Source organism: Apium graveolens, chromosome 3 (genome assembly GCF_009905375.1).
Source record: "Apium graveolens cultivar Ventura chromosome 3, ASM990537v1, whole genome shotgun sequence".
NCBI classification, from domain to species: Eukaryota; Viridiplantae; Streptophyta; class Magnoliopsida; order Apiales; family Apiaceae; genus Apium; species Apium graveolens.
Window position 1 is genome coordinate 35,232,106 of NC_133649.1, and position 12,973 is coordinate 35,245,078.

The following is a 12,973-nucleotide window of genomic DNA, read 5'->3' on the forward strand; positions in this document are numbered from 1 at the left end:
GAACAAGAGTTGTAGGTCATCTCAATACCTTTCCAATGAGCTATAGAACACAATATTTGAGTGCGAAATGAAGGAGATACAGCAGTTTTAGTGTGCTGGTTCTGTTTTGGCCGAGAGCATGAAGAACAATGCCTTGGTTTCTTTTTGATTTTGATGAAAAATGATTTGCTTGGCTTGGTTGGTTTGATTTTTGTGTTTGTTTTAGTAAATTACCTAGTTGCCCTTGATTTTGTGTGGTTAAAAAGCCACCACATCTCCTTCCTTCCTATGTCATGCCTACATCACTTTGTGATGTCATCACCCCTCCTTTGTCCTCTTTCTATTGGTTGGATGACATCATCTCCACTAATCCCTTTGATTAGCTTTTAATTGTTTGCCTAATGACCGCTGATCTGTTATACGGTTCGCTTAACTTTCGTTTTCGTTTATCGTTTGAGGGATCATACCCGGGATCTTATTACTTAGGTTCCCTTAACCTTTCTCAATATATTGTATTCCTTCTATGATCCTCTCTTATAATCCTTTAATTTAAATCCTTTTTATCCTGTTACCTTTTTCTCAATTCTTTCCGTATCTAGTGGATTTCCGGGAAAAATCAAAGTGTTCGGATTTGGATTCTGACGATCTTTACATACACTTATATCCCATATAAAGTACTAATAAAATCTTAGAATATCCATATCAGAACCCCTACATAGTATGGCATGAAAAGTTTTCTCATTCAGCAAAAACACTATTCATAAGGGTTTCAAAAATTTCCAAAAATTGGGGTTATTACATTAGCCTCTAAGGGACCTAGAAGGATAAGGAATCAGTTTCCTACTATATAGGACTCCAAAGTCCATTCTAATTCTGAGACTTGGCTACCAAGTCTCCTATACCAAGTCCAATTCAAGGACCACCAATATATATATAAGGGGTCTCACCCCACAAATCAGAACTACATTTTTTGGCTTGATTCTCTAATTCATAGAGATACGTATGCATCTCGTAAAGGCAGAGTTAAGCTACGAAACACGAGAGCAGCCATTAAAGGCCTTGAGCTCCCGAACCTTAGTAATAAATACAGCAAATAATAACCTTAGTTTTTTATCCATAACATATATATATGATTTTCGTAACTTCAAAAAGGGTGTCTTGCGAGTGGAGTGTAAAGTTTACGCGAGGACATGTTTTTTAACGCTCATATTTAATTCCAAAAAATTATTCTGTTTAATTCTTTTTCTGTTGAGTTGTGATGTAAACCTATTTGTAGTATGTATTTTTTATTTTTATTTTAAATTTATTTTTATATTGTTTTAGTTGCTTGGAAAAGGGTATCATGGGGAAATATATATTTTTTCATGACGAGGCCTCATAATCATGATTTTTAAGTAATCATGTGATATTTGTGGAATGGGATACAACTAATAGTAGTTCCACATTTTTAAGTAATCATGTTATAATTACATGATAGAATACTTAGATAATACAAGTGATAATTGTACTACAACTTGTAATGTGAAAGATAATTAGTGAGAGGTAAGACAACAAAATACGATAATGTTAAGTTCACGTTGTTAAAAAATGCACCCCGGGCATTTCTTTCTACGCTTGGCGTGACCTTCTTGGTTGCATACACTACATTTCTTTCCTGACCGTGGACCATCAATCTCCGTTCAGATCCGCATCGATTGGCCCTTATCTCCACGTTTTTCTTAAGTTTTTTCAAAGACTCATCCAGCACTAACTTTCCATAGCCCTGTCAAGGGAGGGGTAATTGGTAGTTCCAATATTCATTTATTTGCAACGGATAAATCATTGGCCGGTACAAGTTCTCCATTGTCTGGTTCTTATGACAATTTTCAATGAAATGATCCCAACTCAATCCATATCTTATACAACCAGCCATTACGTGAGAGCACATCATATGATGGGTCGCCCATTTTTCACACGTGCACGTACGGTCTTTCAGGTTGACAACCTGGGTTTTACCTCCTTTTACCATTTCCTCAGCAGTTGTGTACTGATGTGTAACTATTTTCAAGATCCCGCGTGCACGGTGAAAAGTAATAACCGTATGTCCTGTTGCCTTCCTTTGAATTTTTGCTAACATAGCGGCTGAACGCGCACATAACTATTGACCCTGTTGCAGACCATCATCCACTATCGTTCGATGTATGTCAATAATTGTGACTACCTTTTAGAAGAGGTACTCCATCATCGCTGTTACCAGAAGGAAACGAGCCCTTCTTATGTTGTCGTTGAAACCCTCAAGCATGTTTGTGGTTATTTGACCGTAGCGAACACCAGTGTCGTGGGAAAGTGTCCACCTCTCCACAGATAATCTGGCAAGATAGTCCAGGGCGAGGGGGGAATTTCACTTATTATTGCCATGTATGCGTCATGTTTAGAGACTTGCGTGGTTGTTCCAGCTTTCCACATCAATTTTTTTAGTTCACCACCAGGGTGATGCTGGTAAAAGTTGCTTCTCGCATGGAGTAGACAGAACCTATGGATTCCTAATGGCTCAACAAATCCATCTTGAGGGTCTCCGAATACTGGCTGCACGATCGGAGATGATGCACACACCGGCCTTTTGGTGACAAAGATGTCTCCGAATACATTGCAAAAACCAAGACCAACTCTCGTATGTCTCCTCATCAACCAAGCCATATCAAAGACGAAAAGGGTGGTTGTTGGAATCTACACCCATAGCAATAAGCAGTTTGCCCATATATCTTCCCTTCAAGAAAGTTTCGTCTATTGAAATCACAAGACGCGCATGTTGCCACCCGTCCATCATTGCCTTCAAACACCAAAAGATTCACTTTCATACGGATAAGGATGTAATTCGAGTCGGGCGGCTCGCGAGCTCGCCCGGCTCGAACTCGTTTAAGTGGGCTCGACTCGGCTTGTTTAATTAAACGAGCTGAGTTCGGCAAGAGGTTCCGGCTCATTTAATTACTCGAGTCGGCTCGGCTCGACTCGTGAAATTAAACGAGTCAATTTCGGGTAGAGGTTTATGCTCGATTAAGTATAAAACTAAACGAGTCGACTCGCCCGACTCGTTAAAATCGGCTCGTTTAGCTAAACGAGTCGAATCGACTCGTGAAATTAAACGAGTCGAGTTCGGGCAGAGGTTTAGGCTCGTTTAACTAAACGAGCCGGCTCGGCTCGACTCGATTAATCTCGGCTCGAATTACGCCCGGCTCGAAACTCGGCTCGCTCGGCCCGAATTACAGCCCTACATATGAACGTGCCCAGTTCCTTAGCATGAGGCATGACATTGATCTCAGTAATGGTTTTAGGATTTATCTTGATGATGGCTGCCAAAAACATGGGCAGAGCTTGGTATATTGTAGCTCAATTGCCATAGACTTCCTCAATGGCTATTTGCTTGCCTTTCCATGCTTTATTGTACCCTACTCTATGGTTGTGCTCGTTATTGATAAGTGGGGTAATGGTTTTAATGGGGATTTATGGTGTATCTATTACCTGTTTCACATATCACATTACATGTCAAAATATTTCCGAACCAAATATGTAGCGAAGTTGAATAGTTATGTATGTGAAATTGCTTATAAGTGGTTTCACAATCCGTAAAATCATCCTTGCACTTAACTTCTTGTGATCTTGCAACAACTGATCAACCATGCATTTGTGTTCCTCTCTATTCAATTTATCCTCCAGTACCCAGAATCATGCATGAAAGCAACTCTCATCCTCCAATTACAGCCCTCCGCCCGACATTGTATAATGAGTTGCCCTGTGTTACTCTTTGTCGTTATATATGTACGATTAGTTGAAATATATGCACGCCTCACTGCCAACAAGAGGGTGGCTTTGTCACGTAACACATGCCTTCACTCAGTTCCCCTTGATCGAGGTCTTCATCAGCATACATATCATTAAGGTTATCTATTATTTGGGGAATATATTTCTCTGTGCGAAACCATGGAGCCCTTGGAATATGATGTTGTTCCCCAACTACTGGAAATATGCTCAAAATTTCTTCATGCCTCTCTAAATGCCCTTCAGTTTCATCGCAACCTGAAGAATCTTCTTCATCATCATCGTGAAGGTGAAAATTCTCCTCACTAGATAAATTGGCTACAGATTCATCTGCGACGAGGGCTACCGCTTACCTGAACCTCTTCCCACCATATTCTTTGGTTGTGAAAATGCCATATCTACATTACCTCCATCACATTCATCATTTTCATAACTGCTCCCCCCTTCATACCCTCCACCATATTGACTACTCTACCCTCCAAACCCTCCACCATGTTGACTAGTCCCCCCTTTATACCCTCCACCATATTGAATAATCCCCCATACATATCCTGCACCATGTTGACTAGTCCCCCCTCCATACCCTCCACCATATTGACTAATCCCCCCTCCATACCCTCCACCATATTGACTATTCTCCCTTCCATACTCTCCACCATATTGACTAGTCTCCCCTCCATACCCTCCGTCATATTGACTAGTCCCCCTCACAATACACTCCATCATGTTGACTACTGCCCCCTCCATGCCTTACCTTTTCACCAGTTTCGCCTCTATACTCTCCACCTTGAAAAAGTAGATCTGACCATCATATGTTGACATTACTTCTGTATGTTATTTGTGTCGGTTGAGACCCTAAATTAACTTGGAAAGAGTACGGGTCATCAACAACAATTTCCTCTATTTTGATGAACAAAGAAACATCTTCTTGAACATTCAGCAACATGGAAGGGACATTTAACATGCGTGTAACATCATCATCACATAAGATATCTATTTGATAAAAACCTTCAACTAGGTTGTATTGACCATGGTAAGGATACTCCAAACTCAATTTCAAATTCCATTGATACGAACTAATATTCATTAAATTGTACACAAGACGTTTAAGCTCATCAAAAGTGGTACCAAACCTAATAAACATCATTTTTTTTGGGATCGATAGAGTAGTTGATATTAGTACCTTCTCGAATAACCACTCCACCCCAAAAAAATTTGACATTTACGTGCCCTTCCATTTCCCTGTTTTACAGAAAACATTAACAATTAAGCAACAAAAGTAAAGAAAATATATATATATATATATGTGTGTGTGTGTATATATGTATATATACACACACATAGATGACAAACCTTTTAGAAAATTAGAACATAAGCAAGTGTTGAAGGCGCCAGTGTTCAACATATGCAGTGCATGAGGACATGTATAAATAGTAACATATGCAGAAAGATGAGTATTATTGTGAATTACTGATTCTATCAATAATTTCTGCAAAGAGAAATCTGATACTATCCTTTTGAGATTTCAGATAAAATTACTTTGTAGGAGAAATCTACTTTTTTGTCAGATTTTCAAGATAGCCTCCAGAAGATAAGGTTCTCGAAATTCTCTAATAAAAATTCCTACAAAAAGAAACATAAATAAAAATTATTTAAATGGACAATTTTCTAAAATTTATTTTAAGTTCTGATAATTTAAAATAAAAAACATAAATTTATGAAATATTATTATTTATGGGATTTATGAAATAAAATACAAATTTATGAAATAAATTTATGAAATAATTAATTTTATTTATGGGATTTATATAAATTTACTAATATTTAAAGTTTTATGTAATATAAAAACAAATTTGGCTTCATTTTTTTATGGGATTTATAAAAATTTACTATTATCTTACTAACTAAAATATTAGTATAAAATAATATTATATATTAATAATAAAAACTAAAAGTAAACATAAGAAAGAAAGATATAAGAAAGAAAGATAAGAAAGAAAGAGATAAGGAAAAAAGAAGAGATAAGGAAGAGAGAGAGCGGAAGGCAGATAAGGAAGCACAGAGCCCCGGAAACAGGCGTTACGCGCCACATCCCCGACAGAAACGGCGTTCGGCCACCTCTCCCCTACAAGCGGCGTTCACAGGTCTCTCTCTCTCTCTCTCCCGAACATAATTTATTTATTTTATTTTTTATTTTTATATTTTCACTGCCTTGAATTTTAGGTATTTGTTGTTTATGTTCATGTTAATTTCTTTTCTAATCAATCTTCTGGTTAGTATCAGTTGTTCGCACTAAAATACACGCGAAAATATACGCAAGCGTACATGATCACAAGTAGTATAATATTTAAGTCGAGTTCGTTCCCACGGAGACTGATTTAGGTTAAGTTTAGATTATGCACTTATGCAACAATGTATGATTATCGTTCACAGCTAAGACAAGTAATAAATTTGAGTTGATTAACTACTTAAGAGATTATACTAGCATGCATTAACTAAGAGATTAAAAGTTATTTACTTATATGAGAATAAAACATGGGACTCTAACTTCATTAAATACTTTATCCAAAGTTTATGCCTTTATCAATAGTATACGATGGTGATATTAACTAATCAGTTAACACGAAATTAGTATACGCTATCTTTCGATATACGTACACCCTACTACTGAGCATCCACAATCAAGATAGAAGCCAAGTAGACACTAATTATGCTTAGACCCTATATGTCTATAAGATTTGAAAACATAATGGTTTAAGAACAAGTTATCTATTATGATTACATAGGGCGTGTAAGATGGTTAAAATTACACTACAAATTATGCATGTCAATTCATACATAAACCTATGCTAGCATGGCAAGTTCTAAACCTCTATATTCACTATCGCTTCAATAGAGATTAACAAACAATCTTAGATGTTAGCTACGCATCAAAGACGAATAAGCACTACCAAACTAGGAAATCATAAATCACCACACACTAAAGACTTAGAACAATCAACTATTGAAATACATAAATAAATCTGCTAGAACCCCATGACAACGATTAGTTCATGATCGAACACATCATCATCATAGGTTCCAATGAAAACATGGTAATAAATAAGTTCAGAATGCTATGATAGAATATAAAAGTAATAGGGTTTAGATCAAAGCAAAACCAAGCATCCCAAAGTATCGCCTAAATCGAAGAATACAAATGTATGAAACTAAATCTTCTTCTACTTAGCTGTCTCGTGTGCTCTAGGTCTTCTTAATGTTCTGTCTTGCTTCCTTGTTATTAAAATCATCTTTCTATCTTTATATATAAGCCCCAAGTGGACCTGGACTCTTAAAATCATCAAATTCCACTCAAAACAGGATTCTGTAGCATTCTGGAGGGTGCGGGCGTGCTGGATCAGGCGCAGACGCTCTGTTTCTGCCAAACGGGCGCGGGTGCGATGCCTTGGGCGCGGGCGCGCCTGGCCTCTATAATTTTCTGCACTTTCTTGTTTTGGCCGTATCTTGAGTTATGCTCATCAAAATTGGGCGATTCAACAGCCCACGCGAAGATAACGAGATTCTCTTTAATTTGAGAATGGTCCAGACTTCAAAATCTGATCTCTTATCAGAATTTTCCTCCCTTGTACTCCATTCTTCGTTCGATAACTCCATTCCTGACCTCTTATTAGCATAAAATCATTGCAAAACTCAGTTCCTCCTCCTAACTAGCGCCCTGTAACAACTAAACATAAAACATATCAAAAACACCACATACTTGATTCCAAAACATCCAACTTAAGCCGATATGAAGCATTCCAAGTGGATATAAAATCCATTTATCACACCCCCAAACTTAAATCGATGCTTGTTCTCGAGCATAAACAGACTCGAAACTAAAAACAAAACAAATGCATGAATGCAACTACGTGAAAATGCAACGATCCCCTCGGAATAACTATAACCAATCAATAAACAATGTTTCTAAGAATGCAATTATTTGAAACAGAGTTCAACTAAATCCCACAAACCAACTTACAAGTCAGAAACGTGCGTGTGTGCGATGCTTAACAGATATACCCCCAACACTAGATCAATAATCATATCCTATTTTTCGCCAAAACAATCACAAAATTATAAATAGAATAGACGTTAAACAAATAATGACTCACAACACATCATTTTTACTAGAGTTAGACAAGGATTCATGCTATAACATAGAACACATAACAAAAAAATATTCATTTGACCGTGCAATGAATGAGGTCCCAAAAGACTTATACAATAATACCCATGTAGCGAGCGTTATGTTAGCGGATCCCAGACTATACAAGCCTTAGGACACTAGGCACAAAGTCCCCTAGAACTTAATTGCTCGAGTATTAAGGAGCTCACTCTTGGTCAATTCTGCATAAACACATAACACATATATTTTTTCTTTTGCATTTTTTTCTTTTCTTCAATGATTTCTGAATGAGTGTGTTTCACTCCATCTCATTCAACCCTAGACTACTCATAAATATATGAGCCGGCTACTAGCCAATTGACGCCTAGTTGTATTCATAATAAGCAATGATATCCAAGTTTTTCTCCAGTTTAAGAAAAATCAGTGTTACTTCGCCATTACGGGAATATCACAAATTCTAAGTATAACCAAGTGATTAAATCTCAACAAGTAAACAATTATGATCATGATCTAGTTCGAAAGTAACCTATAAGACTTGTGAATGAATTTTGTTTTTGAGCATGCAAATCAATTCATTAGGACTTAATCATCCCTCTATTCGACATCACTACACTCAAATAACACCTACCAAATCAGAAACAGCTCATCCTAGGGGATCATGTTATATGCATGCAAATACAACTAAATGGAACATAATAACATAACAAAATATGCAAACAAAAACATCCTAAATAATAAATCATGCAAACATATAAATAAAACTGCAAATAAAGTATAAATATATATGCAATATGAATCTATATGGACACATACAAACTACTAATCCTTACATTATCACCCCCAAACTTAAAATTTTCAGTGTCCTCATTGAAGGTAATAATAAGGATACAAGGCTTACCTAGTCATCAGAAAGATCACCCTCCTCGGGTGGAGGATCAGGTGGCCAATCAACCTTGACACCAGTGTCTCGGAAAACAGTACCAAGAGCATGTATCAAATCTTCAGCAAAACGTCGGTGGATGTCATGCATGGCCTCAATACGCTGAATCAACCTTCTATACTGCGCATCACCAAGACCAAACCTATCAACTGTTTGTGGTGCATGAGAGGGACCCTCTGTATTCACGGAAGGAACCGGCCGGTCACCCTTTAGATTATCATAGATATATTCCAACCCCTTGTCAGGGGGTGCACCTAAAAATGCATAACTCAAATAATCTGGCAGTGGTTTGAGCCCAAGTATGGGAGCTTCTTCAATAGACGTCTTGAGACGCTCCTGAGAAATTTTCAGCTCTTCTAACCCAAGAGAATCGAATGGCATATCCAACTTCCTCTTCCACGGAGGTGCATTCAAAACATGCAGTTGCTCTGCTCCTTCTTCATCTTCAATAACTGATTCCCCTATTAAGGATCTCTCTAAGGTATCTGACTTTGGCAATTTCTCAAGCTCCGAATTCACGACAGAGTCGACCCGCTCTACTTAAAAGAACTCCTCTTTATCTGTGGATAACTTTATTGCCTTGAATATATTAAAAGTGACCTTCTGATCTTGAACCTTCATCGTAAGCTCTCTTTTTGCACATCGATCATAGTTCTTCCTGTAGCCAAGAATGGTCTTCCCAAGATGATGGGAATCTTCTCATCTTCCTCAAAATCCAGAATTATAAAATCAGCAGGGAAGATGAGTTTGTCCACCTTGACCAAGACACCCTCCACTATACCTCGTGGATAAGTGATGGTCCGATCGGCCAACTATAAGGACATGTTTGCCAGTTTTGATTCAGGCAAACCAAGTTTCTTGAAGTCAAATAAGGGCATCATATTGATGCTAGCTCCCGAGTCACATAAACACTTGTCGAAAGACAAGTTTCCAATAGTGCAAGGAATAGTGAAGCTTCTAGGATCTTTAAGCTTCTGAGGCAATTTCTGTTGTAGCACAACACTGTACTCTTCCATTAGAGCAACGGTTTCCAACTCCTCAAGCTTCAACATCCAAGGTAGAATACCCTTCATGAACTTAGCATAGCTCGACATTCGTTCTAGAGCTTCTGCAAAAGGTATGTTGATATGCAACTTCTTGAAAACCTCCAAAAACTTGGAAAATTGCTTGTCGAACTTTTGCTTTTGAAGCCTTTTAGGAAATGGGGGAGGCGGATAGCCTTGTTTCTCCCATGTATTCTGCTCGGGGATAGTGTTTTTAGCAGAATTTTTCTTTGTTTCCGTTTCCCCATCCTTTTCACAACTGAATCAATAATTTTTTTCACTTTCTGAAATTGGCAAGGGCGCGCCTGCATTTTGGATTTTTTTCTGAATCTTCGCCTTGATGATTTTGAGGGTTTGCGACCCTTCCAGACCTCAAGGTGATTGCATTAGTCTGTTCTTTGACTTCCCTCTTTCCTGGATTAGCTTCTGTATCACTAGGAAAAGTTCCTTGAGGTCGACTGAACAGTGTATTGGAAATTTGTCCTATTTGGTTCTCCAGAGTCTTGATTGAAACCGCTTGGCTTTTGCACATAAGCCTCAACTCCTCCAGTATAGATTTTTCATTAATAGATGGACCTGGACATCCATGAGATTGTTGTTGCATCCCCTGTGGCTGAAACTGATGTCTTGGTGCAAACTGTTGCTGGAACCCAGGAGGATTGAATTGCTTGTTTCCAAACTGCTGGTATGGCTGTTACATTTCATTCTGATTGTTGCTTCAGCTGAAGTTCAGATGATTACGGTTTTTAGGATGGTACGTGGCAGGAACTGGCTGCTGCAGCCTCTGAAAGTTGCTCACAAATTGAGTAGATTCACAAGATATAGCACAATGCTCCGTCGCATGTGCACCTGCACACAGCTCACAAACACTGGCTATATGATTAACTCTACAGTTGGCCAGAGAATCGATTTTCATAGCTATCGCCTTTAGCTGAGAAGTGATAGCCGTAGCTGTATCCACCTCAAGAACTCCTGCTACCTTGCCCTATGGCATTCTCTGGTTTGGATTCTGATATTTATTCGCAGCCATCATCTCAATCAACTCATAAGCTTCCTCATAGCTCTTAGCCCATAAAGCTCCACCTGATGATGCATTGAGTATAGGTCTTGACTGTGCTCCCAAACCATTATAAAAGCAATTGATCACCATCCAATCAGGCATTCCATGATGAGGACACTTTCTCAACATCTCCTAATAACGTTCCCAAACTTCACATAGAGATTCTCCTGATTGTTGCGCAAATTGAGTAAGAGCATTCCTGATTGCAGTTGTCTTTTCCATAGGGAAGAATTTAGTAAGAAACTTTTGAGCAAGATCCTCCCATGTCGCAATAGAACCTGGTGGTAGAGAGTGCAGCCAGCTCTTAGCTTTATCCCTCAGAGAGAATGGGAAAAGTCTCAGTTTCACAACATCTTCTGAAACATTATTGAACTTGAAGGTGTCACAGATCTCGATAAGTCTAATATGCATATTAGGATCTTCCGTTGGAGAACCCCCAAACTGGACTAAGTTCTGTACCATATGAATCATGCCAGGCTTGATCTCAAAAGTATTAGTTGCAATAACTGGTCTGACAATGCTAGATTGAATGTCATTGATCTTTGGTTGAGAATACTCTTTCAATGTTTTGTTGCTGATGCTCGATCTCCTATTGTAATGATTACTTCTCCTTCTTCAATTTTCTCTTCAAATTTATCAACTTCTTCAAGAACTTCTTCTTCCACTTCTTCAATAGTTTCCTTAAGAGATTGAGAACGTGTTCGCATACAGACTCTCTCGAGTACCTGAAACATAAACAAGTAAACAGTGAAAGTAAAAGAATCTGAGTCAGTGAACTTTAACAACCACTGATGTCAAGCACATAAACTAAAAATTAACACTGAGTCCGCGGTAGCGGGGCCAAAAACTTGTTCGCACTAAAACACATGCGAAAATACACGCAAGCGGACGTGATCACAAGTAGTATAAGATTTGAGTCGAGTTTGTTCCCACAAAGACTGGTTTAGGTTAAGTTTAGATTATGCACTTATACAACAATATATAATTATAATCCATAGCTAAAACAAGTAACAAGTTTGAGTTTATTAACTACTAAAGAGATTATACTAGCATGCATTAACTAAGAGATTATAAGTGATTTACTTATATGAGAATAAAACATGGGATTCTAACTTCATTAAATATTTCATCCAAAGTTTATGCCTTTATCAATAGTATGCGATGGTGATGATAACTAATCAGATAACACGAAATTAGTATACGCTATCTTTCGATATACGTACACCCTACTACTAAGCATCCACAATCAAGATAGAATCCAAGTAAACACCAATTATGCTTAGACCATATATGTCTATAAGATTTGAAAATATAACGGTTTAAGAACAAGTTATCTATTATGATTACATAATGTGTGTAAGATGGTTAAAATTACACTACGAATTATGCATGTCAATTCATACATAAATCTATGCTAGCATGGCAAATTTTAAACCTCTATATTCAATGTCGCTTCAATAGAGATTAACAAACATTCTTAGATGTCAGCTAACCATCAAAGACGAATAAGCACAACCAAACTAGGAAATCATAAATCACCACACACTAAAGACTTGGAACAATCAACTATTGAAATCCATAAATAAATCCGCTAGAACCCCATGACAATGATTAGTTCATTATCAAACACATCGTCATATGGGTTCCGATGAAAAGATGGTAATAAATAAGTTCAGAATACTATGATAGAATATAAAAGTAATAGTGTTTAGAACAAAGCAAAAACAAGCATCCAAAAGTATCGCCTAAATTGAAGAATATAAAAGTATAAAACTAAATCTTCTTCTCCTTAGTCATCTTGTATACTCTAGGTCTTCTTAATGTTCTCCCTTGCTTCCTTTTTATTAAATTCATCTTTTTATCTTTATATATAAGTCCCAAGTGGACCTGGACTCTTAAAATCATCAAATTCCACTCAAAACAGGATTCTGTAGCATTCTGGCGGGTGTGGGCGTGCTGGATCAAGCGCGGGTGTGCTCTGTTTCTGCCAA

The 12,973-nt window shown here is 37.6% G+C and overlaps 1 non-coding gene across 1 annotated transcript; it reads left to right on the plus strand.

Annotated features, from left to right (window-relative positions):
• The first annotated feature begins 11,082 nt into the window (after positions 1-11,082).
• On the plus strand, positions 11,083-11,189 carry LOC141716518 (small nucleolar RNA R71). The gene has a single exon (XR_012573225.1). It is a non-coding gene; the product is annotated as a small nucleolar RNA R71 (small nucleolar RNA).
• The last annotated feature ends 1,784 nt before the right edge of the window (positions 11,190-12,973 follow it).